General features: G+C 39.8%; 1 protein-coding gene across 6 annotated transcripts in view; it reads left to right on the top strand.

Moving 5' to 3' along the window:
* BMPR1B (bone morphogenetic protein receptor type 1B) overlaps nt 1–27,520 on the top strand; it is a 234,450-nt gene that overhangs the window by 176,749 nt on the left and 30,181 nt on the right. Inside the window, exon 1 of one of the 6 annotated variants that reach the window (XM_048303636.1) lies at nt 17,187–17,230. The exons of the other annotated variants lie outside the window; for them this stretch is intronic. The gene's annotated coding sequence lies outside the window, so the exon portion shown is untranslated. Of the gene's footprint in view, nt 1–17,186; nt 17,231–27,520 lie in introns of those variants that run through there. 6 annotated transcript variants of the gene reach the window in all.

Here is a 27,520-nt window from a genome sequence, read left to right as displayed (position 1 = left end):
GGTGGGAGTGGGGATGGGGAGAAACTGTCCCACTGTGTCTTCTGCTAGGGGATTAGGAAAAATATGTATGGGAGGCTGGGACCACTGCTGCTCTTGCTCTGGTTGGTTTCTCTGCCCCCATTCCCATGTGAATAGTTCCAGCAAGCCTGGATTTCTGTGGCTCACATGTAGGCTTTCATGCAAGGGGGCTAGTGACTGACTGCTTGCCCCATCAGTTGGCTGCTTCAGTCCTGAAGAAGTTCCCTGCAGACCTCTATTGCTGAAAGAGCAGTCCCCTTGCGGGGGAAACATGAGTGAATGGTTTTGTAAAAGGCAGGGTGTGCTTGGCTGGGGAAGGAAAACTATTGGTTGGCAAGGAGACTTGGTGGTTTATCCAAACCTCAACTTTAACTAAAACTGCTCAAAACATGGAACAAGTGTTAACTGCTGCAGTGATGCCTCCCCAGGCTCACCGTAAGCATAAAGTGATGCATTATTTGCTGTCTCATTTACAGCTAGTTCAGTTGCTGGAGGTGGGAGCTTGAACTATAAAACCCTGTGATGAGTGTGAAGGACACCTTTGCATCAAGACAGTCCATCCTAAATATTTGATAAGGTTATTTTTCATTTATCTCTGAACTATGCAGTGCTCAGCTGTGGGCAGAGAACAGCTCCACTTGCAGAGGCTGATGTTGCACCCCTGCAGCAGCGGCAGCTGCTCTTCGCTGTGCATTCCTGGAGTCAGGTGCTGCTGCCACATCCGTGTTATGCTCAGGGAGGTACTTCCCCACCGGCATGGAGGCAGCCTGGCTATCTTACAGGATGTGGAGGGAGATCAGTGCTGTGGCTGCTTCCTGTCATCTGCAATTCCCCATGTCAGTATTCTTGCTAACCTTTTCAAATAATACCAAGAATATATGATTGGCATCTGAAACAACACATTTGTTCTTAGCAGCAAAGACTAGACCCAGAGTAACTTATTGTAAAGCTCTGTTTCCACCAGACAGCGATCTATATTGAAGCTTATTAAAGTCATGTGTTCAATTTTTTCATAATTGCCCCCATTCAAACTATGGCAGGCAGCCAATAAAGCACTAAGTGGAATTTTCTGTCAGTCCACCTGTCTTTGTGTAGCTAACGAAGTGTGCCGGTTTTTGTCTTGTAGACGCTACACAATTCACTGTCAGAGGAACTTGTTATATATAGACTTAAATTAGTTCTAGACAAGGCCAAAGCCATTCAACTAGACCTCTTTGTATAGCAAGTCATGTATTTATTATACAGAGTGACACATTAATACTTTGTTTGGGTGGAGAGCTTATTCTTAAACAAGAGCAGGCAATTCTGGTTCTTGGCCATATCCATCTGTTACGTGTCATAATTAAAAAGGACAACATCCTGTGTAGCATGGGTTTCATCAAGGGCACCCACCAATCTGGATTATGGGCTCTGCTACTTTCATTGATGGGTTAGTTGGAAGCTCTTTAGGGGAAGAGCAAGGGTTGCCATGTTTTCAGGCCCTTGTCATCTGCTAAAGCCCAATTTTCTGGTTTCCTTTTGCTACACTTTAGACCATAGGAAAACATCAACAATTGCCTCACATCAGCCTCCTTGGAGAAGTGAGAAATTAATTTTACAGTCTTCTAGGAAGTAAAAGGGAGGTTTAAGTTTTCCACTCCTGATCGCTATGAACAACAGCTATGCAGCTTATCAAACCTGTAATTAATTTACAGTTGGAAGAGCCTCTAGGATAGAAACTTGACTGCAGGAGAAGCAACATTAACAAAGCAAAGGGAAAAAATAAATCTCCTGTTTTCTATCAGAGCAATTAATCTTGAAAATTTTCTTTGCCTGTGAGGAGATTGGCAAAGACAGCTGTTGCTTCATCCTGGAAAATGGCCCAAAAAAGGTCTGCATAAAAAGATCTTGCAGTGATTTCATTATAAGCAGTAAGTTTAGCAGCAGCTCTCTGGATTTTCCTTTATTCTGCTGTAAAATTCAGGTGTGCTGGCGCATGTTCATAGAAGGAAATGAGCAAGCCAGCAACTTGGCTTGCTGGCCATTAGCAGTGAAATGCTTCTGGATGAGCTAAGACGATTGTTCCGGTTGAGTGATCTCAGAGTAAGGCTGACACCTTCATTTTGGTGATATCCAAACTGTCAGCACATGTTTTCCTTGTCCAGCCAGTTTGTGAGCAGCAAAGTACGGTGTCTGGTCAAGCCTGAAGGGGAATAAAACGTAGCCTGCCTTGGATAAACTTTAGCCTGCCCCTGATTGCTCTTACAGAGAACCTCTTTTATGAACTGCTCTCCTGGAGGCCTTTTTCTGATTCATTTTCCCTGTTCACCTTCCGCAGAAAGATTATGTTAACACAAGCTTCTCCCTGCAGACTCTTGCCTCTTTTAGACCTTTTGATTAAGAATCTTCAGCAAATCTCAAATTTTTAAAGAATTCATATACCAGGATGCAACTCATCTTCCTTTTATGTATTGCTAGCTCTATTTTTGTTGCTGGGAAACTTGGGAAAGAGAAGAGAGGAAAGGAAGGAAGTTGAGGAGGTTGCCAGTGGTTATATTTTTGCAGTGGGTTAATTCTTGCTAGGACGGGGGTGTATGGCTCATGTCAGGTGACTGGGCATCTGCCTGATGGGTTTTCTGGTTCTAGATGTTTTTGCAGGCTGGATTAACTTCTGTGACCTGTTTTTTCAGGGTGAACATAAATGTGATTCAGACAATGCTAGACCTAATCAGGATTAGCTCCTTTATTATTTTGCCTACAAGGATGACTGAGGTGACAGTTAACTGTTTGATAGATAGGACAAAACACTGCAGGGTAAATTTACGCACAATTAAATCCAGCTGCTTTTCTGAGCAATGCAGAAACTTGTCTTTTATTCCGGTCTGCAGTGTGCACATTCATGCAGCATGCAGAAGAGAATGGGATATAATCTCCCATCTTTGCCCATGCAAAGACATTCATGCTCCTGTGGAATATCTGGGTCTCAATATATGCACGTTAATTGCGTTGAATGGTTGGAAAAATCCTAATATCTTGATGACCTATTAAATAGTAGAGTCTTCTAAAATTAAACACTAGTATTTCTTCAGTCTGTCCAGGACCCGGAGAATGGGCTTCCCTACAAAACAGTGTAAAAGGGCCTTAGCAATGTATCTCATTGTAATTGGACAAGCATTATTTGTCTAGGGTTTTTCATACAGCTGTACTATTGGGCTCTTTCATCACAATAATGCTTCCTAAGATCGCTGTGTTGTTTTATACCTTCTGAAGGAAATGCCAGAGCTTTTGAGTTTCATTTTCAGCACCTCCCACAATATCTCTCACTCTTTTCTATACACTGAATGTGTCTGCTCTCAAATATGTCCATCAGCATCTATTCAGTGTATGAGAAACAGCACTGGACTTGAAGGCTGCACTTCTGTCAGCGCTTAGAAGACTGAGATGAGAACTGGAGTATCGTTTTAAAAGATACAGTGGAGACATGCAGAGCAGTTTAAAGCCCAAGTGGTTAGACTCAGAAGTTTCTCACCCCAAATTGTCATTGGTTCAAACATTTTTAAAATCATTAAATAATAGATGGTATTTGTTGGACAAAATCCCAGCAAAGGGCAGCATTCTGTCTTCATATGAATGTAATCCCAGTGTATTGTGAGAAACAAAAGGCAGTGTTTTGACTGAGAGGATTTCAGCCCTCCATCTCTTCCTTCTGTTAATGAATAAAGGCAAACTTCTGGGAGACAGAAAGGTGGTATTGGAGAAAGAATTAAATAGGTGGTTTACCTCTGCTCTGTAGAGCATGGAAGTAAATCCCATTGTGAAACACTTGAAACTAACCCCCAACATAAAAATTTGAATCAGTTTTCAGGTTATAACTTCAATTTAAAGTTATGTGAATGAAGATTAATATCTGAGCTGGTGAATAAAGAGGGGTTTTCTTTGTAGGTGTTTTTTGGCAAAGTTTAACTCTGATTCTAGTAAGATTTTCTTCAGCTTTCTCATATTATTCTGTGGGGAACAACATTCATACTGTCTTATCCTAGCAGCATATACTACTGCAAAGTACAGATCTCTATGGAGAATGAGGCCCGTTGCATGAGTTGGTCCCACTTTCAGGGGCAAATATTTATGAAAAATAATATATTACACCACTCAAAGTATACCTGTAGATTCCCTTGGCAGCAGTACTCACTGCAGTCGGTAGCAATTACTTAAGATTTGCTCTGTAGATTTTATGTGTTCTCTACCTAAATATTTGTTCTGTTGTAACAGCAAAATATCCTACAGAATGTTGCTCATGACTGACATTTTGACCACTAAGTGTTGAAAGACAGGGTAAAAAAGGCTGGGCATCTGATACATTCTAATCTTAAAAAGGTATTTAATACCCTGAAAATGTTACTGAAAAATGTATTTCTGTTGGTTTAAGTAATGACCCTGCCAGGTGGGCTGAAAGCAGAGGAGACAGAGAAGGAGTGACGAGTGGTTGTTAACAGTAGTGTGCTATGTGAAGCATGCTGAAGTTACCCTTAAAAGTCCAAACTGGGGATGAGGCTTGCTGCCAGAACTGGAGAGCTTTTCTTAAGGCTGCCCTGTAGCCTAGTAGAGACTTATGCATCAGGACTGCCATTTAATTCGTGCTAAATTTGTCTAATATTTGATGCTGAAGCTTACAGTTGTTTTACTAGCAAGTGCAATTTGTAGCCATATTGTACAGAGAACCACGCAGAGTTTGAAAGGCATCTTTAAACCTTCTCCTTCAATACTAAACTCAAGCCAGCCCTGTGCTAATAGAAGTGGAGCTGTGGTGGAAATGAAAATGAGCTGCCCTAAGAAGTTTGCATGGTGTGTGAAACAGTGCACACTGCAACACAGTGGTGGGAGAGGAGACTCGATCCTTAGCCAGCCTTGTTCCTTCATCCCACCTGTATTTTGTGTTAGTTATTTCCTTCTCTCTTCCTTGCTGTCTCTTAATAAATAAATGGAAAGACACACTATCAGCCTTCACACAGTAGAACATTTTGAAAAGGTTTGAGTGATTGACTGTGAGGTTTGCTACTGAAGGAGAGCTACTAGACAATTCCCTTCCTCTCAAAATGCCACTTTTCTGTGATTCCGTGGGAAATATGCGGTGTGTCCTGCATACTTTTTGTCTGGCAGGGCTGGCCCCAGCTGTGGCTGAAACCCTTGTTTCACCTCTGGGATTTAATCATCAGTGTGAAACTGCAGCCTCCTTACATATTAAAAAAAGAAACAGAGTGTGGTTTGCATTAAGCCCTATTAAAACCTGGAATTACTTCTAAATGAATCATTGATATCCTTGTGAGACCAAACCTCTGAGGTGAATTTGTGGAATGGGTATTTCCCGAATTTCTGCTGCCTACTGTGACAGTCTTGAATACCGAGAGGATGGTGGAATGCTGACTTGTGTTGGCTAGGACCCAGCAGATCACTTTATTTACACACCTAAATAGGGCTTTTGTGAATTTTTATCGTAAGTGTAGATATTTGACTGTCTCAATATGTCACATGACTTCCTGTAAATTTTCTCAATGCTAACTCTCCAGCATTTCCAGTTTTGGGAGAAAATACACTTTACTTGGCTTTTTCTTGCATTTCTTTTCAGTCTAATATGTGACCTTAGCATCCTATTAAAATGTGTAGATAGAATAGGAAATTCCCAATATTCGTTTTCATCATTATTCTTAGTTTTTCTCCTAGAAAACTGGAAATTGATATGATGGATAGAGCTGATTGAAAAGCTAAGACAATTAAAAAGCATAAGAAAATAAACACTGGCAGAAAAATGTTTGGATTTAGGCCCAAAATACTCACAAATTTGAGTTACACTTGACTAATAGTTTCAACTAAATAAGAGCAGGATTTTTGAAAATGTGAATACAACTTTTCTCAGTAAAATGTAAATACTTTTCTTTCAAAATAACATTTCCATGTAAACATTGACCTAGCTCTAAGCAACAAACCCCAAAATACAATGATTTCAAGCAGGAGTAAATAATCTAGAAAAGAAACTAAATCCTGTGGTCTGAACAATATGCATTCAAAATGACATTTACAGGTTGGCTGGAACTGGAGGAAGTTTCCATAACTCATTTAAGCTTATTTCCAGTTTTTATTTTTAGGAGTCTCCAAACGTGGAAATTCCTTACACAATCATTCTGAAGATTTGGCACCTCTGTTTTACTAAAAAAAAAACCCAAAAAAAACCACACAAAAAACCCCCCAAAATACTGACACGGAGAAAGAACATCCAGGGAGAATTATTACAGAGGTGAGAGTGAAAGAGAGAGAGAGAAAGTACACAGCCTGCATGTGAAACCAGATCCACCCACATTTTAACTGAGAGATTTTCAAGGTTCCTTCATACTTCCATACAAGCTTTTCCTCAGGAATATCTTCTCCTCTCACTCGTATGGTGGCATTATTGGTGACACTGGGCTCTTCAGGGGTAATGCACTTGCTGTGCTGCTTTTTGAAGCTGTTTTCAAGTTAAACAAAGCATCTCCCATGCCAGAAATGCAGATCACTCAGTGGCTTTCCTCAAACAGAAACTCCCAGGCGTCTCCTTCCATGAGCGCCCTGCAGGAGCGGGAAACACTTGCCTTATAAACAAACATGGCCCAGGGAGGCTGGCCTGCCGGCTTGCAAAAATAACGTACGCCGAGGCAGGGTAAATAGTTTACATCTCCTTCAGCCTCTGGGTTGTGTCACAGAGCTGCTGGTTGAAAGGAGAAAATCTACTGCAGCCTGAAACACGTGTTTTTGGAAAGGGAGGTTGGAGAAGTTGTGCTTTAGATAGCTTTTTGTGGAGAAAAAAAGATTTTCACCGATTTCCTGGCAAAAGAGCATCACTGCGTCTGATTTTGGAGTGAGGCATCAAAACAGTACTCGGGGTTGAAGTGTTTCAGACACTGTGTCCTGCTTTTCTTTGCAAGGCAGGAAAATATTTGCTTCTAATTTGTATCTGTAATTAACAGGAAGTGCAAAAAATGAAGAGTGTATGCAAACCATGGGAGTACAGTGTGTCACCTCTCCTTTACTGCCTAAATGTAGGCTGTCTGCCCATAGGCAAAGAAGAGCAAAAGGTGTGTTGGAGATGTTTAGATATTTTGGAAGGATGGGTCCAGAAAATGATTCTTTATCATTGTGTCCACGTCATGTGGGAGGAAACTTTGGTGACTGGGTTTGGACGGCTTAAATGGGAGGAGAGAACACCTGCCCTAATTCCACCAGCTGCCAGTTTTTCTTTCTTTACAACTTAAATTGGATCTGCAAGGATTATTTAGGTTCCAATTTCCATAATTTGTTTTTATTTAACAATAATATCTACACCTTAGGGAGGTCCCAGCACATGTGATTTGGGACTAGAAGATGAAGAGATCCCTCAACCAATGGGCTACAAAATTAGGAGTGGGGAAACACCTGCACATCCCTGCTGGCAGAGGAATTTTGATAGGAGTGTTTCTTTTGGCAAGAACTGCTCCCTAGCTGGTGTTCCAGTGGAAGTGGAGTCCTTTGCCGATACCCTAATTGCTGCAGGGTGGGTTGAGAAGTTCATAAGCAGGGCTAATAGCTTGAGCACATTGTCCTCGATCTCTTCTCCTTGGATGAACCCCTGGACACCTTTTGTTGAGATGAAGCTGAGTGTCAGCCTGTTGAAATCTTAAGTCTGGCTTTACTGAGGAAAGGTTGGCCCCCACCTGTCAGACAGCCCTGTGATGTCATCTGGAGGAATTTGGCGATCCTCTGCTGAGGGAAGTGGGCAGGGGTATTGAGCTGACTTTATCCTGGAAAAGGGTGGAAGTGACAGAAAGGAGACACCAGTGGGATGATCTGTGTCTGCTGTGGGGCAAATAAAACAACAGTCGACATACAGGAAAACTGAAATTCTTTGAGGATGGGGAGAAGATATTTCTAATAGAAATTTTCTAATGCCTCTGCTCTATAACAGATTCTTCCCCATTCCCTCCTCATCTCTGAAATGGGTGGTTTTTTGGTTATTTTTCAGTGTAGTGTGCTTTTTTCCCCTTGTTCACATATTTTTGTTTGAAAGCTCTCTAAAAGAAGTGTACAAAAGAATTAGAATCTGTTTTACTGAACTTTTTTGAACTTCTGTAAGTAATACAACATACAGATGGAGTAACATGATTATGCTGGTTTCTTGTAAGCACATCTGAAAAGCATGGGTTTTTTCACCTTTAATTTGGCAGTATTTTGAACTATTCTAATACAATGATCTATATAAAGTACATCTGTTCCTTGCTAGAAGTGTGCTGAGCCTCATTTTGCCATGATTGTTATGGGCAGAAACTGAATTTACCTTTGGCAGAAGCAAATACTCCTGAGAGTGCTAAGGAGGAGAAACTTTGCAGGGAAAGGAAAAAGTGGTCTTAAAACACTTGATTAATATTATTGCTGAATCTGAAACCATTTTATATTAGTGAAGGGAACCAGAAATATGATGCTAGAATACTGTTGTTCCTTTCTGAATGGGTGTGAGGTTTTTAAGTCAAGGGTTTTGACTTCTTCCCAAGGTTCCCTAGTATTTCATGGGTTACAGAACAATGAATGTGAAATCCAGAAGGGATCCTGTTAATCTATTACAGTGCATGCTGGTCTTTGTTTCGCCTTAGTTTTTCATATCACAACTCAATTTATTTTCAGTGGGAACCAACATATAGGCAAGAAGCAGGGGAATTACTTCACTACATAAAATTTTTAATTGACTTTCTCTAACTGACAGAGAAAGGAAGAGGAATTCTCTGCAGGTGACAGCTTGCCTTGAAATGCTAAACCCATTGCAGGTGACAGCAAAACTAAAAATGCTTGCAGTAAAGCTGGAATTTCATTCTATAGCTTCAGGATTTTTAAAGTGCTGAAAATTTTAGATTTTGCCCTGTACTAAAGGTGTACAAACAGTCTGGAGAAATCACTGATTCTTTTCTGAAATGCAGCCAGCTTTGAATGGATTTGAGTCTTCTCAATTTGATAACTCACATTGACAGTGCTGTTGAGAATAGAACCGAAGAAATAGGGTTGTTTCTATCCTGAGTGCATCACCTGCTGAAACTGCAGCCAGCAGGATGTAAAATAAATTATAAAGTTCTAATCTGTTGTTTTGGTATTTAACTCTTCCTCTTTTCGATACTTTTTCACCTTCTTTAAATGTAGCTTCTTAGGTTTGTTTATTTATTACAATTATTTTTATATAAGAAATTCTGTTGCTGAGTAAGAAAAGTATGTAGTTGATGGTACAAGAAAACGTTCTTTTTTTCCTCCTAGAGCATATTCTGGACTTTTCTGAACATAAATTTATTAACTTTATTCTTTCAAGTAGCAAATCAAAGGTTCACTGTTGCTTGTTTTCAGATTAGGTGGCTGACATTTAGTGAAGAAGTCATGTAGAGCCTACCAACGCTTCATCTCTAGGCTTGATGTGAGCTTCATGTTTTTCTCATGTATGGAGTCGAGGTTTTAAACTCCAGTTCTAAGCCAACCTCCAAGAATATGCTAGCAGAGAATACCCATGACATTTCCTCCCCAGTAATACTCCCTCTGACTTCTCTTGGTACAACCCAGCAGCTGGAATGCACGCCTTGGGCTCAGCTCCTGAAGAGGCTCCTACAGCCGTGTCTCACTATCAATTTGGCAAACATTAGTCATAGCTGCAGCTCAATTTCCGATCGGCATTCCTGGGTTTGTGCCATGTGTGTTCCATGTCACTTCTGTCGGTGAAAAAAGTAGGTGTTTGCAATGTGGGGACCTGCAGTATTCCAAAGAACTGGTTTTTGGGTAAGATTAGTTAACTTTGGTGTATTTTATAGAAGAAAATGGCTAAGTCTGACATATTTTCTGATGTCACGCATATTTAAGTGTTTACGTTGATTTTCTGCTGAATGTATTGCTAAATTTTTAAAATGTGTTTCCTTGAGCATGGTGGTAAGTTAGGGAGAAAAATGTGAATTCTGTGTTGGTATAAATCAACTGCCCTTTTTGGAAGGGTTTTTCTACTGTCTGGACATACAGATCAGTCTGGTTCTTTAACTCACCGAGACTGAACTTCTGTCCACCGGCTTCAGTCCAAGGGGAAGCTACTTTGGAAAGGAAGGTAGTGTAGAAATAGAAATTATTACATGTAGAAAAGTGTGAATGTCTATAACCATCACATTCACCCTTAAAAACTGTCTTTACCCTTTTCCTTCTTCATCTGACTGTAGCTCAGTGATAATGGTTGTTTTATCTGGTATGGTCCCTACCCAGGAAAGACTTCAGAAAATCATTCCTCTACTGAAAAGTTGGGTAGGGAATTGATTTAGCAGTGGTGCATTAAAATAACAGCAATAAGAAATACAAGCTGAGGGGGAGTAATTTCAGATGACTGTATGGGTAAATAATAATCCCTGTGCTTATTTACAGAATATCCTAATACTTTTCCTTATTTCTTAGTTAAGGTTAATCGAACCAGTAGTCAGGATGTGTAGCGTGGAAACAACCTCTTATTTGTCAGACGTGACCACCAACACATTCTTGAAGAATTCTGCTATTTTATGGAAGAAAGCTGACTTTTTGTATTCTTTTACCCTATATTTGGCATCTATTTCCTTACATATTCTGATGGAAAATGTTGCACAGTTCATGCATTTAGGTATGTTAACAGTATTTATAGTGAGTTACAGTGCATTACACTAATGAAGAAGTTTAATTTTACATCTTTACCTAGCTGTAAAATAAACTATTTTATACAAATGAAAAGTTGAAAGCTTGGGAAAATATTTTTCTTTCTCTGTGAAACTACACAGCATCTCAGCTTGAAACACATATTTGCTGTAGGCCCCTGTTCTTATGACTTGGAGTATTTTTAGAGATTGACTGGAGCTGAAAGAAATGAAACTTAGCTGGATGACAGTTTTCATCTCTTTAAAATAGATAAAAGAAGAAAAGGGAAAGAAAAATTTGTATTTTAAATTCATATTGGTGAGCATAGCCACCTTCTTTTCAGTGAGGCCTCTACAAGACCCACACTGTTGTACTTTGTTGGCATTAGTTGTAACTTCTGTTTGACTTTTGCTGAAGTCAGGGTTTCTAATTCAATTTTAATGGTTAATTGAAAAAATAAATAAATATATTAAAAAAAAAAAAACCTGAGAAAGATTAAAGGTTTAAAACACTGTGGAGGAAGTAGGTTGAGAAAAAAATGAGAAAAAAGGGTTATTTGAAGTACAGAATAATAAAATATGGGAAACATTGTTTTATTGTCATTATTTTATGATTATGATTATGGCTTATTTTATAATTAAATATATGTGACCAAAATGTTACACCATGGCCTTGTGTTCATTGTGCACATGAGAAGAATGGTTACGAGCACCACAACTTTCATACTTACGTTGCTTATATTGACATTATCATATTGAATAAGTAGCACTATTTTCTGTTTTCAAATGATTTCATTTCCACAGGGATTTGTTCAGTGCAGCTAAGTCTGTGTTCCCCCAGTTTAGAGCCCTAACAGGTTAATTATTTATTAATACATGTTGTGTTTAGGTAGAATATGTATCTTATATACATAATATATAAGCAGGATACTGGTTTGTTTCTATTTTTCAAAATATCCCAGCTAGATGGAATTAAACTGGTAGAAAGACCATGGAGGCACGGCTTCCCTTCCCCCAGTGCTTTTGCCTGCATTTTCTTTTCGTGGTGTCCATATTTCTGGCAATCTCTCTTGGGTGTTTGTACTTTGAACAGCAGGCAAAAGAATCACTGGAAAGTACAGCACTGTTTGGTCTGCTGTTATTCCTGTGAACTAACAACTCACAGTACAACTGGTTTTATCATTTCAGGATTGTTATTAGTGTGTGGGGTTAGGATAGGCAGATATCCTCTGGCTGCACTTCTGTTCTGTATTGTGTTATCCTCTGCTGTATTTCAAGTCTCAGGCCATTCAGGATACTCTCGATGGAGCTGGGGACAGAGGAATGTCTGCAGATGGCATTCTTCTGTCAGTCTTTTACTAAAAATTACCATCTGCAAACCAGAAATGCTTCTAAAAGAATGTAGTTGTTCACATCAGTGATTTGCATATGGGCAAGGTGCATCATGGAGCATCTGGGATAAGGTGCCATAGGTATTCATCACTTTGGGAAGAGGACACACTTTTGGTTTCAGCATGCCACAGCCTCACTCTTGTGTTATGCTACTTTGCAGGGTGCTTGAATGCAGCCTAGCTCTTTTCTTGGCTCCACAATGAAGCTTGGTGATGGCATGTTCAAATTTTTTAATTATTGTAGTGGCAAAGGCTGTTCATGTTAACAGAGTCTGTGTGATGTTGCTGAAGGCAAAATGATTTGTCTAGGGAACAGTAAAAGGCCATTTAAGGAGTGTGAAGAATTGCAGGTCCTGGAAAACACCTGCTTTAGGAGTACTGTCCTCTTAATTCACTTGGGCTTGCCTGATTGCTGGGAGGAGTCACTCACAGAAATCTATGAAATCCTGTTGGGAGAGTGATCTCTTTATTTATTGGAACAGACCCTCTCTCTTAATCCATGTCATAGTCTTTAGGACATTACTACCATATGATGAAACTGAATATTTTTATTGAATCTATTGTGTAGTGCCAGTGGACCTGAGAAGGAGAAATGATACTGGAGAGAACATAAAAGGAGTTTCTTTTCTTTTTAGATGGGCGTAGGAGAGTTCAATATTACCAGAAAAACTGCTTTGAACAATGCTGATAAAGAGGAGGTTTAATGAGGCTGGGGCTGTTTGCGGAAAATTAGTCCGCATTAGGGTATTATTCCTTCAGGGAGCGTTTATAATGCCAGCAGGAATGTGGGGAGGGGAGGTGGATCAGATTCCGGCACAACCTTGCAAGCTTTCAGCTGCCGATGCACTGTGCACCTGCGTGTTCCCCGTCTGACCTCAGAGCTGGCTCGAAAATCTCTGGCATCTGGAAGTGTGAGGAAAGATCAGGTTTTTCATTTTTTTTTTTTTTGGGGGGGTGGGGAATGAAAAATCCATCTTTTTTTTTAATGCTTAGAAGGCCTTGTATTTTATATCTTTTTAAAGGATGCTGGAAACTATTTTGTGGGTATGCTTTTTAGTGGTTTGAGGTTGGGTTTTTTCTTTTAGTTTTTTTAAGCTAGTATCTTAAAGATCTCATAGTGATATGTCCAAATAGATGAATAATATTCAGTTTAAAAAGCTGGTTAGTTGGCAAGACTCAAGAAATTAATTTCATTCTCTTTTGCTTATCTCAGGAAGAATGTTCTCCTTAGCAAGTGCAGATTCGAACATGACAGCTTAGGCATTTATCTCATTTGGGGAGGTCTGGAATAGCATCTCATTTTCAAACTGTAGTGATGTGGAGATAAAATGTAAATACTGCTGTACGAAAATTGCCACTTCATAACCTTGTACTTCATCACTGGTGGCTGCAGTAGGAACTTGAAAATTGTAAGTGCATGTAATTTACATGGCTTGGATTTAACTGTTTTGTAATTACACTTTGATTTGTATTTTTTTATCAGACATGGTGGGGTGGTTAAGCTGTGCTGCTTATGAACTTCCCTGTGAGTAATTTCATGTTTTAAAGTTGTGCTTATTAAATGCACAGATTTTCTCTTTTGGAATTTAAAAGTTGTTCGATTTGGCATCTGTAGCTTATTTCTTGCAGTCTACTTAATTGAATAGCTTCTCTGTTTATCTTAAAATGCAGATAAATGGCTTTCAGCGCAGTGTTTATAGCTTAATAGTTCCTGAAATGAGAGTCAACATTATCTCCTAGACTCTACTAGTCATAACTAATGATCCCTCTGCTTACACTGTTGAGCAAGCCAGGAGACACTGAACTCTGCAGAGAGCAAGGGCCCTGTGCAGTGGGAGGATAGTTTGTATGTGATGGCGCCTGGTAGACAAGGCTTTCATGGCTCAGTAGTGTTAATTGGGAACCAAAATTTGTCCTTGGCCACCTCTAACCTCCAGCCTCCTATTACTGAACTGTTCTACGAGAATGGATACAAACCTGAGAGGGAGTTGACAGCGCACAGTGTTCTCGCTTCCCTCGTCATTTAAGGTAAATAATATCAGATTGCTCTTATATTTGCTTCAGTTTTGCCCATCAGAGCACATTGTGCAACACAAAGTCTTCGCAGAAATGGGCTATATTTTAATGTTCCAAACATCACTGGCAGGCAGCCTAAAAAAGGCATTGTGTTGAGGCCTGGAAGAGAATGAGAAAATAATTAGGCAGCTGGCAATTACTATATTTTGTTCTAGGCCTTTTTATATGACATTTGAATTTATTAATGAAAGAAAGATGATTTTTTGTATCTTCCTGACCTTTGGCTTAGTTGTGAATGGAGAGTGGTAGGCTTTCCTTTGTAATAGGGTTAAGTGCATGCTCTGGGAAGAGAGAAGGGAAAGAAAGAAAAGTGAAGTAGATTTACCACCCATCAGTAATGCTCTATTATTATTATTACCTTGGGAACAAAAGTTCCTTGTTTATCCATCAAATTTAAATAATATGGGGAGCAACAATGCCTCATGGTGTTAAGGGTTAATATTCTTCTATATTCTGTCAGCTTGTCAATATGACTTTTTCCTGAGTTTTTTTAACTTGCAGGAAGAGTATTTATTGGAAATTGCAGATGTAGGTCTTGTGAGGTAGATATCACCCTCGAAGTATTTCAGCCAGCACAGTGTTCTGTTTTCAAACAGGCAATCTAGCAGGAAGCTATTGCTGGTTTTTGGTGAAGTTCAGCTAGTGATATACAAAACAGTCTGTGTCCCTAATTCCTATGTCTCCACAGCCATCTAGTCCACTGTTTTGAGAGCTAATTAAATGTAAACATTTAGGTGGGTGACTGGTTGTAAAAAGAACTCTATGTGAAAGTTGCTGCTACTTAAAGACACTTATATCAGTCTTGTTTATGCTCCAGCTTCCATGTTTTTCATTGTTTTTCTGAGTTTTCACGTTCTCTTAGAAGTAGGTTTTGAGCTTTGTGTTGGCAGGGGAACAGCAGACTGGTACAGAGCACAGTCTGGGTAGCACCGCATGTGGTGCGAAGGGCACAGTGTACAAAGAAAGCAAATTCAAAACACTACTTACAACTCTGGAGATGTTTTTGTTGGACATTGCCATGAATGAGCTCCAGGAGACACAAGGCAGAATGAGCAGGATGCCCTCAGTGGGTTGAAGAGGAGGAACGTGATTGCTGCCAGGAGCACTAAGCAGTTTCTAGCAGGACCATGGTTCAGCATTGTGTTGGCAGAAATTTAGACATCCTCTATCTTTTTCACGTGGTACATGTGGTCTTGATAGAGTTACAGGCAGTTCTGTAAAGTAGGGTGCATCAGGAACAGACCAAAGAGTATGGAGGAGGAAAAATTTAGCCTTTGCCTCTGCTAGTATCAAATAGCTTTAAAAATGTGTGTGTAAGGCTCAAAAAAAGGAGTTAAGTATTTGAAAAGACATGCAAATTTTTTGAAAGAGGAAATTGAAGGCAGCTTTTTTACTTTGTTGTTATGTTGTATAAAGTCTTGTTTCCTGCTTTTTACTCTGTGATATAATCAAATATCTAGATACCCTTGTTTCACTCAGCATCCTGAAGAGTTAGCTCTTCTATAAGAAACCAGTTAAAAGTTCGTATAGTTCCAGATTCGTTATGAGCATTTTCTCATAGGAATAAAGCTCCTATTTCTTTGGAAATAATCCCATTGGTAAACAGCAGCTGCAATAAACCTTCCACCGAGAAATTTGATATGTAATTCTGAATGTGCAGATATCTCTTTTTTTCATTACCAGTTTCCAAATGTGGAATTAGATTAGGGAATGATGGAGCAGAAACTGAAGTATCATTTTGTAGAGAAGAGCATTTCAGTACAAATGCCATTGAGCATGTTGTGACTGCAGTATCTGATGTTTGCAGCTTAATATGAGAAAGAAACATTAGTAACAGCATCTATTGGTCGTCTCTGACAGTTCCATGCTACCATGGAAATGATAGATGTTATGGGAAGGAGGTGTGGTGTATTATGACAATGTTACCTGGAATAAATCCCAATTACTGGATTACTTTTCCTTGCATTAAAGTTAAAAATTAACTAAATTATTTCAAGTATCTGAAATAATAATCTGTGTGGTTTTGTTTTTAAATAATACTGGTTTGTTTTATTTAAATATATGCAGGTCATAATTACAGAGAATTTTTAACAGTGGTTAGTCAACTTGTACAGCAAATACCAGGATCATAAATTACTCTCAGTGGTTATGTACTCTACCTTGGAATGAAATTCTTGCTATTCTTCCATGATGGGACCAAATTTTAATGCTGTTTGATGCTGTTTTATCAAGTTTCCTATCCTTTTTTTGCTTTGTTTGGGTTTGTTTTTTCCTGTTTGTTTATTTTTGTTTGTTTGTGTTTTGTTGGGTTTTTTGTTGTTGTTGTTTCTTGTTTTTGTTTTTTGTTTGTTTTAGTTTTGTGGGGGTGTTTTGTGTTTTTTTTGTGATGTGCTATGATAAAGCCAATGTATCCTGGTAGCAATGTCACGACCTCTTTGCTGTCTTTTTCTCTGAAAAAAAAAATCCCAAATTGCTGGTTTCATGCCATTTCTTTTCATAGTCTGTTCTCAATTGGCATTTTTTGTACCAGGGGAAGCCTAAAACCCATTGAAACCTCCTTGTGATTGCTCTTATTGGCAAATACCTATTGAATTGGGTAAATGAGGGCCAGGCCATTGTGGTTTATCCTATATCACAAGTAGTCACACTTTAAAGGGAGGTGAGGAGCAGAAGGCTCCAACTTCAGCGTGCATTTTATATACTGACCTTGGAAGGCATTGCCAACCATCTGGAAAGAGTTAGAAATTCTGTTTTGCTCAGGATCTTTGTTTGATTTGCAATTCCAGGATTTTCTTTTTCTTTCACCTTTTTACTGTCACATCCTATGTAGCCTGAATACTCCTTTGCGCCTGGCTGAAATAATATTGTTTGCCAGCTTACAATCAAAGCGAGCACGGAGGAAAAACAGCTGAGCCGTATTAAGCAGAGGCAGTCTGGACTACATTTCTTTACTGCTGAATAACACGCCACAGGTGCAGGATTAGCCCGGCCTATGGTGCTGTGTTTGCTTAGCAGAGCCACCCTCTGCCTCCTCACATGACTCTCATCCTCGGGGAATCTGGCAGCGATGTAGCGAGCGCGCGGAAACTCGGTGTAAGTAGAAGGCTTTAGCTTTTCAGCTCACAAAGCACTTGTGCTTTTCCCCCCCTCATCCTTCCCTTTTTCTTCTTTTTACTTTCTTTTATTTTCTTTTTAATTTTTTTTTTTTTTTTTTAAAGCCTGGTTTGAGCAGAGCACTAAAGAGACTGGGAAAAAAAAGTAAAACAGTGAAGTTCAGTGGGTTCTTCAGAAAGGTCAGAGAGGGACTGAAGGAAAAGCAGTATTACTGGTATGCTGGCAAGATGTGGGGCAGCAGGGAGCCAGCTGCTCGTGATGCACAGGGTCTTGTGTTTGCAGCTTTGGTTCCTGCAGGGACACACACACACACACACACTGGAGATTTCCTATTCATTTGCTCAGACTGGGGGTCAGAGTTTGTACGGTGTCAGGAGACTGATGCAAACCTTTAGGTGCACTTTGGTTGGTTTAGATTTAAGGAGAAGGGTGGTAGATTATCGAGAAAATACTGCAGATAAAAGATTTCCTGTTTTCCTTTTTGGTGAGAATTGAGGTAAAAAGAGATTTTTGGAAGAGCTAGTACCTGGAAATCAGCCTGATATTAAACTTAAAAAGATGTTTCACTTTTTCTCCTTTATATGAACCTTTGGATTTGAAGTTAATTTAAAAATAAATGTTTTGGCAGTACTAGGCTAATTTTGGTGCCAGGTTTACATTGTGGGCATAAATTTCAGAGGTGGGACTGGTTTTAGCCTTAGTGATAGTCACCCTTTTGTCTAACTTTAGAGGTAGTTTGGTGACATATAGTGCATGTGTATGTCAGTAACGCTTATTAAAATGCTGCATCTGTTCTGTACCTTTCAAATACTAGTTAATTGGAAAAGTAGCCAAATAATAAAAAAAAATGTACTTTTTCTCCTACTCATTGCTGTTCATATCTGGCTGGGCACTGGAAAAAAAAAAAAAACATTTTACATTTGACCAGAATTGTAGAGAAATCTGTAGAGAATGAAAGAAAGGTGGTCATGAATCTCTTGAAAACTTCTGGACAAGGAGAAAAGCACATGGGATACAAGTTTGTGAGGGTGTTTGCAGTTCACATTTCTTAGGCTTCAAGGTTGTGTATGAAGTGTAGTTGTGAGGATATATCTGTATGACGTTGGAAAAAAGCAAAGCAAGTAAAGCCAGTGGGGCTGAGGACTGGTTCCTCCTCTTCCAGAGGCCTGAGTGGGCAGGCAGGCATGGAAGCCTGTCAGTGGGCACTGGTTGATGGGCTGGGGGCAGTGGCAGTGGCATGGGCAGCATACAGCCCCTTCCTGCCCAGACACAAACTCTGGAGCATTCAGACAGGGAAATGCTTTTAGGCTACTTGAACGCTTCTGGAAAACCATAGCGCTTATGTCTGTGGTCAAAATTCATTGCTGTTGTTCCATGCATGCAATTAATTTTGGTTTGCAGTAGAGATGCTTTCTTCCCCCTCTACATGGATTTGTTTGTTTTCTGTCAAAGTGAGTAAGTCAATGACACTTTCTGTTGCATTCGGCCGTGTTTGCAGAAGATAAGGTTTGTCCCTCAGCCCTCGTTTATGAGCACAAAGATCTTCTTCATCGCTTATGGTTTCCACACATGCATTTCAAATCCCTGCACAGCGTGTGTGGTGAGGCCAACAGTAGCAGCGGTCAGTTCAATGCAGTCCCTGCCTTGGCAGCCTAACAGGGCAGGAATTTATACTGTCACTTGTTCAGTTTCATAAAACTCTGCCGGTGACCTGTCAGGGTGGCATTTGCCTCCAGGCAGAAAAAATTCTTGCAGATCCTTTGAGCACTTCTTTCAGCAACAGTTAGTTGCTGAGAGTGTCGTAAACACGTGGGATTTTGGGAAGCAGATGGCATTAATCCATGAACATTATCAAAATATACTAGTTATTTTTTCAGACACCAAATAATCTGTCCTCTTGGAAGATAGACAGGCACTTGAGGAAAAGTTGGAATGAGAACTGATAGGAAGCATCATCATTGCCATGATTTGGGAAGCAAGATAAGCTAATCAATAAACCGAGTTTAAAGGAAGTTATATATGTATGGGCACGGAATTTTGAAAAAAAACCATTAAAAATATAGCATGCTTATACCATAACAACTATATGACAGGTCTCTTTTTGTGCATATCTACACTATTTAATTTATTCTTACGAGAAGAAAAAAGGGAATAATACCAATGTAGCAGACATTAGAAAGGAGTTGGTAATTTATGAAGTAGGTTGCTCTTTAGGCTGAGCTGGGGTTATGTCACGTTTACTCCTGAACAGACAAACCCAGTCAGTCTGAAGGGCACTAGCACCTCTGAATAGCATTGGCATTGGTTTCTGCAAGCATGGCATGTGCACATGCTAATTATATTTTAAAATCCAGGTGCAGTCTTTGATCTTGGGGTGAGAATGGGTGGCTGATATTTTTATCTTCCAGGCACTATTTTTGTCTCAACTGCATGGTGCTCTTGTGTTTCGTCTCTTTTGGAAAGGGAGCAGGAGTGACAGTGATTTATTAAACATATCTAAGAGAGCCATGAGGTCAAAGCTGTCTCTTGCTCTTTCTTTTAAAGTCCATTGTCTGAATGCCTCAATCTCAATATCATCTGAAATGATAATAAGTAAAAATCTGCAGCTTGCCCAGTGCAATCTTTGCTGCCTTCCTAAAGATCAGATAGCAAAGCATGGATTAGTAGCAATGGTATCACACTGCATTGCTTCCCATCTGTGTGTTCTTTCCCCTGTTTCTGCTGTTCAGGAGAGTTTTCAAGATCACTTGTAGTGACATTTGTATAATCTCCTGGTGGTCACATTCGGTGTTTGCTGCTTGGAACTGCAAATGTGTGTGGTGATTTGCAGCTTAGAAACAGAAATAACTACCTTAGGACCTTAACAGCAATCTTCCTGTATTTTTTAAAAATAAATATTTTTTAAATGTAGAGTGTGGCACAGACTCTACTGTTTGTTAATATCCAAATTGCCTGTTTGACATCTTTGTACCTTAACTTTCATCCTCTGTTTTGAGCACAATTTAACTTTAGTGAGTCTATGTTGACTACTCCTGATGACTTTTTTGTCGTCCGTCCATGCTGACAGAGATGGCCTCCAGAATGAGGTGCTCCATCATTCTCCTTTCACAAAATATTCTGACTTGGAAGGGATCCTCAAGGATCACCAAGTCCAACTCCTGAATGAATGGCCCATATGGGGACCAAACCCACCACCTTGGTGTTATTACTGTACTCCAACCAAGTGAGCTGATCTCAGCGATTAAGGTCAGGCTGACTGGCCAGTAGGTCCCTGGGTCCTCCTTCCTGCCCTGTTTGAAAACTGGAGTGAGATTTGCTTTTTTCTGGTTCTCATGCACCTCTCTGGATTGCCACAACCTTTCAAAGATAGTAATGAGTAGACTCATTCTGGTGTGTGCCAGCTCTCTCAGCACTCATGGATGCATCCTATTAGGGCCCATGGACTTAGGGATGTCACATTTGCCTAGGTGTTTTCTAACCCAATTCCATTTAAGGAATATCTTCCTTAAAGCATTCCTTCTGGGTCAGAGATTCCTGAGGGATAGTCTTGACACTAAAGATAGGTGCGAAGAAGGCATTCAGTATCTCTGCCTTCTCTGTGTCCAGAAGAATCAGTCATTCTCCCACTGGACTTTGGATCTTACCTTAGTATTTATGAAGTATTTGCATTTAATTGTTCAGTTTGATTACCTGCAATACTCACACATGCACCAAGCAGTAGTGCTTTTACACAAATACTTGCAGAATGTTTGTTCCTTTTGAATTGTACAACAACACACTATTCGGAATAGTGGTAGCTCCAACACATTTACCTTTGCTGTGTAAAATATGGCTCTTGAAAAGGGATTAAAAATAAAGAAAGAAAGTTAATATCTTGATGAGAATTATGTGAACTACCTGCTCATTCATCTTTGTAAATACTAAAAGCTCACATTTTAAAAGCTTTTATTTTGTCATGGAACATTTACAGATTGAGCCAAAGGATTGTAGAAGGTAGAATTAAGCGAGATATTTGACATAGCTGGGAAAACTATTTATTAACAGGGAATTACAGTGGGTAGGGATAGACTTTACTGAGTCCAAACTGACAGGATAAAACACTTTGCATGCACTTTCCTTTGGAAATTTTAAAGTTGCCTTTCTTTTCTGCTTTTTTTACATTGTGTTGGTATGTTGTCTCATGCTATGAAAAATGTGCCAACCAATTCCCATTTTCTTCCAAATGAAAAATATGTCAAAGATGAACTGTGGACATCAGAAATGAGAGGAAAATGGAGACAGCAAATTACATGTGCTTTTTCCATGGGCTATGATGCCAAAGAAGCCTTTGTGATTTAAAGTTGTGAGTGGTATGGAATGGGTGTTAGTTTGGCGGGTCTTTTCTCAGTGGCTTTGTCACAGCTTTACATTACATGTTGAACTTTTTAGCTAATAATTCTGAAAAATAAAGACATAGTTTGAAGTGTTGCTGGGTGCATGTAGCTATGTTGGCACTCAGTGGCTATTCTGTGAATATGAACAGGAACAGTTTTTAAGAAAACTGCCTCAACGGGTTGTTTAAATGTACATTTTATTTTAAATCTTATTTTCATCATGAATAGAAGCAAAAGTGCCCCAAATTTTGAAATATACAGATGAGAAGGAGCAACTTGCAGATTCTCTGTATTTTGGTGTACAGAAAATCCAGGGCAGGTGGGAAATGGTGCAAATCATACATAGGCCCCACAATGTTACAGTTGTTTTGGTATTTCAGTTTATTACAGTGGATGTATATCAAGGTACAGCTATTTTCAAACACAGATTGATACCAGTCTCAGTTTGGGCTCACTAGTGCAATGTAGTCACACACTGAATAGCAAAGCATGTTGTTTTCATTTTTTCTGGTGTATTAATGCCAGATTTTGTTTACTGTGGTTTTGGATCAAAAATATGAAGGTCTCAGCATCTGATACTTCCTTGAGCTTTATGGTAGCCTTGAATATCCAGCAGAGGGAAACTGTCATGGTCCAGTTTTCCTTCTCTGTTACATAATTATCACCACTAAAGAAGTGTTTTACTGTTACCTCTTGACTATTTTACACAGTAGATCAGGCTGAGTTAAGAGGTGTAATTTATTTCAAGTCCTTTAACCGTGCTGTGTTTTCACTGCTGACTATTTGCCAAGAAATATCGCATGGAAATTCTTTTATCTGATGACTGTAAAGTACAGCGAGTTAGCAGTTTCTTACTTCCCCTTCTCCTAAAACAATCATGTCGATGGTATAACCCTGGCCTGGTGGGAAGTCATCAGGCTGTGGTTTATGATATGGCATAGGAAACTCCAGCAGGGTGTTGCAAGTTAGTTTTGTATTTTAATAAAAGTCTGTTTTGAGGAAAGGCACACTATGTAGATCAGTGCAGGGCATAGATGGAGTCACCTTGTGGTTTAAAATTTCCATCTAACTATTTTATCACGTTGACTGATTTTCTTCTCAGGCTTGCGTTGTTTTGGTTTGTTTTCAGTTACTGTTAAGACACTTTTGTATGAATATCCTTAATTTCCTGTCTAAAGGAGCATTGAAACAGCTATTCCATAATGTGTAAAGCTTCCCAGGTGTGTGCCTTCTGTGAAGCAGTAAGCCTTGCTCCCAGTCAGTGGCCAGATGTTGTTATTGGACTGGGAAAATGTGAATGGATGGCATTGGACCAATCTGAGGCTTCAAATACCCTGTGTAGAAAGAGGAGTAAGCACAAAACTCAGATACTTTTTTTTTTTAATTGGTCCTTAGCATCTGTCTGGGGAAGGAGGAAATCTGACTTTTACTCCTGACAAACCCATGCAAGGTCATGAGAGATCTGCTTTTGTCACTGCATAGGCAGCACGTAAATCACACAGCTGTGGCACAGAAAGCAATCTGTTAAGATAACTATTGCTGATTCTCCATCCTCCAGGAACAGAACGGCTTCAAATTCAAACAACAGAATACAGAGAAACAGAATAAAGAGCTTTTCACCTTCTGCATTACCAGACTTGTTGAATCAGAGTGGTGCCCAAAAGTCATTACCATCCCATGGCTGTGGGCCAGTGTGAAATGAGTTACTGGGCTTTATCCAGATTCTAGTGGAGAGATTTCTGTCCAAATCACATAACTATGGCTGCAGTTGGCAGTGGCTGAAGTACTTATTGGCAGCTATGGCAGAGAGCTTGAGGACTGAGTGTACACTGAGAGACTGGCTCTCTAGATCAGATGTTTTTTCTGCACCTATGTGAGTAAATGTAAAGCTTAAATAGGTGATTTTCCCTTTGTGTGCGAGGTCCCACTGTCTGCAGACCTGTCAAACTGTCAAGCAGCAACATTGTTTGAAACCAAGTTAGAATTTATCCTCATAGTTACTTCTTTGTCATTGTGGAGTGGGGATCTGTGATCGCTTCTCACACATTTAAAAAAATGATAGCAGAACTAGCTGAAATACCATGAAAGGGTTTGCCACATGGCAAAGTATTTACTGCAAGTCTTAGTGCTCACAGATGGAAGAATATATCCAAGAAGGATTATTTGTTGACAATGGAGGTTAGTAGGGGTTTAAACTAGACATTAACATTACCCTGGATGACCATGAGAATGACTTTCATTTTACAGCACTTCATTTTCCTTGTTTTCCTTCTCCTGGATTCAGGATCTTTGTAGATTTACCTTTCCATAAAGGAGCTCAAAGCATGGAGGGAGAGACACACTAACACATACGGAAAATACAAAGCAGTAACATGCTCCACATAGTCCCCATTCTCAGGCAGAGATTCATACAGAGACCATCACATCACAGTTTTCAGTGGTCCCAGTCCTAGAGAGGAAAATATTTCCCAAGAGCAGCACTCCAAAGAGACATCAAAGCCCTGGCAGCTGACTGCCAATCCTTGTACATGCTGGTGAATTTTAGTGGAAAAAGAGAGTTAAGCTGAGAAAATCAACTAAACTTGATGAAGGTGTACCAGTCTGATGGTGAACTTCAGGCTCTCAACTGCTTTGGTGAATTCCCTGATGCAGTCAGTAAGTTTCTCAGCAGACTAAAATAACCTCCTTTTTGATACCTGTGGTTTTCTGCAGTTCTCCCAAGCTGTACTCAGTGCATCAGGGATGGGAAGCTGACCATAAGCAGACTGCAACAGAACAGGCTACAGCAAAAAAGCATCCAAAGAAGCAGCCAAACTTAAATAGCCTGCAATCCCTTGCTTTCAAGGCTCTAGGAGAGCTTTCAAAACCCAAAGGGCTTCTAAACCCTAGACAGAGTCAGGGCTGCATGACCAACATGTGCTTGTTACAGAACAGCAGCAAATGCAAGATGAACAAGCTGTTCACCATCCCAAACTGTGCTTTTCACACCTGAAATCAGGAGGAACTTGTTGCCAAGCTGGAAAGCTCTTGTGAGTTCCTTCCTACACGTTTCATTTTGGGGAAGGGACTGCTGGAAAATCTTTGTGAGCTGAAGTCAAGCAGACACAGAAGTCAAGAGACCTTGTTGAAACTCAGCTCAGAGTAGGAGAAGAGTTCTTACATGCTCCATGGTTATCTGTTAGGTGAGACACCTGAATTTCAGAGGCAAAAGTTCTGCCCATCAATTTAGCTAGCAGCCAGGAAATGAAGGCATGAAAGGAGCAAGAGAATAGAGTGAGGAGAGTTTTACATTTTAGAAGACAGAAAAGAGCTTGATTTAAAATACCTTATTCCTGCATCTTAGTTTTATCTGATTTAAATTTGATGCCGAACTGCAATGATTTTGCACTAATTTTAACCCTGGGCATTAGATGAAAGCACAATCCTAGGCTACATTCCTAATTACAGCTCTTGGAGAGTGTAAATTTGAATGAGAGCCTATCTGTATTGTATTTTCTAAAAAAGTAAGCTACATCTCTAAATAGCCACCTGTGGTGCTTTGATGGTACTTCAGAGTTTTGATTCTAATTCAGCAACTTCCACCTGTCTTACTCTATCTGGGAGTACAGCCGGGTCTCTGGGTGTAAGCTGTTGTTGTTTAGGGCAGGTTTTGCAGAAGCTGTTCATGATCACATCCCTGAGTGATGTGGCACAGTCTGAATTGGGATATGACTGACTTATATGCTTGTTGGAAAAAGGAATGATCTATGATTGTATATACTACTAGGATGGTATTTAGCTGTCTAAATTTAGCATATTCAGGCACCATCAAATGTGTAATTAAACCTTTCCCCTTTTTTTTGTGCTAGGTGCAAGATGCTGTTGTCTTTACACTCCTTGTTGGGGAAAGATCACTGCTGAAACTGCAAATAGCTTGTAAAAAGAGCCATGGACATGATGTACAGAGCAAATTATTACTCTCATGAGTTAGAAGTTCACTTGGTTGCCTCATGAGCTTGAAGTCTGAAAATTCTAGACAGGAACATTAATAGCTGAACATTCCCCATTCAATGGTAACAAAGTAATACAGACAAGAATTGCAAAAATTGCTGATTGAAAGAGAATTTACGTAATCCCTAATCCTGTGACCCAGGGAGCAAACATCTGTTGATATTACTTTGTTATACACAGGCTGTGTAATCATATTAGGAGAAATAAACAAAATTTCCTTTTTTTCCCCTTAATTTAAGCATCTACTGTACTAAGGTACAGCTGCAAGTACACAGCCACACATACACACAATGCATCTTGAATGAACTCATGCATTTAGTTCTAATTTTGCCAAATGTTAGTAGAAACAGTATGGGACTGACAGCCAGTTGTGTCATGAATCCAGTTTATATCTTAATGCTGGGCACAAGGGTTACAAGCCCATAGTTTGTATATGTTTTGTAACTGGTGTTCTGGTTTGACTTTGGAAAGAGGTGAGCTAATCAAAAAGCCAGTCAGTTTCAGTGGGATACAGAGGTACTGAGCAAAGGTCAAGCTGTATGAGTTTTGTGTTTGATAGGAGTATTAGTCTGGCATGGTGAATGATTCTCTTTCATGTGTGTCACCTTAATATTATTAATACACCTCTTGTGCAAGGAATGTGCAAGAAGAAGGGCTATGATGCTAAAAAAGCTAGCACTTCTCTAAATGCAGTGTTCTTATGTGTAAAGCCCCACTTCTCCCAGAGCTAACAAGTTACTCCTTTTTCCTGCCTTTGCTGGGGGTAAGCTTGCATACCCTCATGTTACACGGAAGAAAACTAAAGCCTGTCTGCAAGTTGTTCCCAGTGCCTGTCCGTGCCTATCCTGTGCTACCAGAGCTGGCACAGGCCAGGAGGGGTATGCAGCTGGAGGCATGATGTGCCCTGGTGGGTCCCATGAACCCAGGAGCCCAGACTGGGCTTTTTCAGTCCTCTTAAAGGCAAGGACTGGTAGAACAGCCCAGTGCTTCCTCCAGCCTTACTGCTTCAGAGTCGTTCAGCCTCACTCTCACCTCAGTTGTTGATTGCCATCCAAGCCCTGAAGTGTAGCTACTTGTCCCCATCCCCTCTGCCTGTTGGCCCACCTTATCTCTTTGTAGGGAGCTAAAAAGGGTAATTTTTTTTTGTCAGCTCCACAATATATGAGTCCTAATGATGGAGATTTGGGGAAATTTTAGAGTAAAGGGCAATAAAAATAATTATAATACCAATTGTTTCTAAAGACTTACCAGTAAATCAAGAACTTCAAGCCTGCTCTTCAACTACTCTGTTGGAGAAAGCTGCTTGTAAATGACTCTTTGGTAAGATTTCTTACAGGGAACCAAAAGGGAAATGGGGAACTGCCAGTTGAAGCTTTTCATGCTAATCTCATTTTTGTCTTTGAGGCTTAAAACATTCACAAGGACTGAAAGCTGGTATTTATGAGTAGAGCTGGGGGGAGGAGGTTGCTTAAACAACTCCTAGCCTATCACCAGCATGTCCAGCTGTACTCCACCAGCTCCATGGAGATTCAGTACTCTGATATTTTTAGAAATAGTCATCTTTATATATTTCAGCATTGTTCATTCTAAACCACATTCTTGTCCTTTACTTTGTTTATAGACTTTTCTTTTACAGAAATTAGCTCTTTCCCTTGTTTTCCAAGCAGTGCTTTTGCAATTCAGTGACAGAACATGCTGCTGAACTTGAAAGAATATCACTTTCTGTTAAGTCTTTGTTAAATTGGATGCCCATGTTCTGTTCTGCCTGGAGTACCATAAATCCCATTGATTTTAGTGGGGTTCAGTGGCTACAGATCTGTGCCAAGTGCTGTAGAGATAAAGAAAGCTCAGAGGTGTAACCAAGGATTTGACCTGTGTAATGCAACAGAAGAAAAGCTGTGAGTAC

The sequence above is a fragment of the Corvus hawaiiensis genome, chromosome 5 (genome assembly GCF_020740725.1).
Source record: "Corvus hawaiiensis isolate bCorHaw1 chromosome 5, bCorHaw1.pri.cur, whole genome shotgun sequence".
NCBI classification, from domain to species: domain Eukaryota; kingdom Metazoa; phylum Chordata; class Aves; order Passeriformes; family Corvidae; genus Corvus; species Corvus hawaiiensis.
Note: the sequence above shows the minus strand (reverse complement) of the source record. Positions and strands in the feature narration are given on the sequence as shown.